The sequence below is a fragment of the Panthera tigris genome, chromosome B4 (assembly GCF_018350195.1).
Source record: "Panthera tigris isolate Pti1 chromosome B4, P.tigris_Pti1_mat1.1, whole genome shotgun sequence".
Lineage (NCBI taxonomy): Eukaryota > Metazoa > Chordata > Mammalia > Carnivora > Felidae > Panthera > Panthera tigris.
In genome coordinates this window covers 48098827-48100914 of record NC_056666.1, presented here as the reverse complement: position 1 = coordinate 48100914, position 2088 = coordinate 48098827, and the positions used below count along the sequence as shown (strand labels likewise).

General features: G+C 42.2%; 1 pseudogene; it reads left to right on the top strand.

The window, feature by feature from the left end:
* The first annotated feature begins 399 nt into the window (after positions 1–399).
* LOC102964524 lies at positions 400–1472 on the top strand (annotated as a pseudogene).
* Positions 1473–2088: the final 616 nt, after the last annotated feature.

The window sequence follows — 2088 nt, the reverse complement described above, 5'->3', positions numbered from 1 at the left end:
CATATATGTCTGTATGTGTATATGGGTTAATAGCAGTTTGCCTCTAAAATAATTTATAAATTATACACTCCATGAAATTCCAATCAAAACCTCAGAAAGTTTTGAAAGGAAGATCCTTAATAAATTAACTCAAAAATTAATGTGACTGAATAAAAATTCCTGCAGAACTAACACACTTTGAAAAAAAGAACAAAGGTGTTTGTACTCCAGCAACATTGTACTGGGCTCACTGGGGCGTAGAGAAACGGATGGCCGCTGGCGCCTGCAGGTGTTTGGGTGCAAGCTGAGGGAGCCCTGAGGCTGGCCCCGGGTATCGCCTATGGATGGAGGCTGGTTTGCTGAGGATTGACTGAGCACTGAGAAAACTTCATCGCAAACGTAACGATATTTGGAGATGAAATGGATGGATTTGATATGCGGCAAGGGTTTGACAACTCCCCGGGGTGGGGGAATTCTTTCCGGGTGACCTCTGCAACCAACAGGATCCGTACCCAGCTCTGAAAGGTATAATCAGAGTTTTCCACCGTGCATCACCCCCACCATCCAGTAACGACAAGGAACTCTTACAGAGTCAATTACATTGCAACCAAGAATGTCATTAAAACTTGCAAAGAGGCCGGGGTTTAGAAACTATTTTTAACCAGCAGTGTCAGTTCATCTTTGAGGGTGTCAACATCAAGAATGGAATTGAAGACCTCCCTTATGCCATGAAACCCATTGACTGTTACACGGAGACAAAAATCTTAAAGGAGAGAACAGTCCTGGACCCCAGTGATCCTGAGAGGAAATTTGTAACCATAGCCACTGGCCCTTATGTCACTTTTGGCCCCAAAGACCCCCAGTTGGTCCCCATCCTCATCGAGGCAGCCAAGAAAGGCAACATGAAGTTTGTGATTGGAAACGGGGAGGACCTGGTGGGCTTCACCTTTGTGGAGAACGTGGAGAATGTGGTGCACGGACACATCTTGGCTGCAAAACACCTCTCCCAAGGTGCAGCCGTCATTGGGAAGGCATTTCACATCACCAACGATGAACCCATCCCTTTCTGGATATTCCTGCCCCACATCCTGACAGGCCTCAACTACAAGGCCCCCAGGTACCACATCCTGTGCTGGGTGCCCTACCACCTGGCCCTTCTGCTGTCCCTCCTGGTGACGGTGATCAGCCCTGTCATCCATCTCCAGCCCCCTTTCACACCAATGCGGGTCACACTGGTTGGCACATTCCACTATTACAGCTGTGAGAGAGCCAAACAGGTCATGGGCTACCGGCCCCTAGTCACCATAGATGACACCATAGAAAGGACTGTGCAAAACTGTCACCACCTATGGAAGATCGAGGGAGGCACCCCGGAGATTGGGTCCTCTCAGTGCATTCCCTGGCCACTAACTATCCCCTGCGGTCCAATAAACAAGCCTCCTTCAAGTGAAAAAAAAAAAAAAAGCCAAATATTTAAAATTGTGCAGTTCTAGAATAAGAACAAATAAATAGACCAGTAAAACAAGTAAAGAATGCATAAATGAATTTCTGTATACATGTAACTTATTATATATATCTGGGAGATAACTAATAATGAGGTAATCAAATGTACAAATTGCTTTTTCCTCTTTAGTTTGTACTTTTAGGACGTTAACAAATAAATGTATACATCTGACTACATCAAAACTGAGATTTCTCTTTAATTAAGGACACTTTAGACAAGGCAAATGAATAGAAGATTGAGTGGGGAAGGTATTTTTAATTTTTAAAATTCACTAACTATATATGAAAAACCTCAATCAAAAGATTGAGTGCACCAGAATATCCACATAGTATTGCTTATGGTAGCAGAGTTGGAAATATCTAACATGATTATCACTAGTGGAATGACCAAGGAACATCTGATTCATACATAGAATAGAATTCCTATTGTAGTAGTCAGAAGCCATAACTAGAATTCTTAACTTTGTTGGTCATCAAGAGCATAATGTTGTGTGAAAAACATAAGAAAAATGCAATTACAACTTTTATTTTATAGCGTTAAATATATATGCATATTTAACTGACAAAATACCACCTTGCATTCTTCAAAGATTAAAACATGTATGG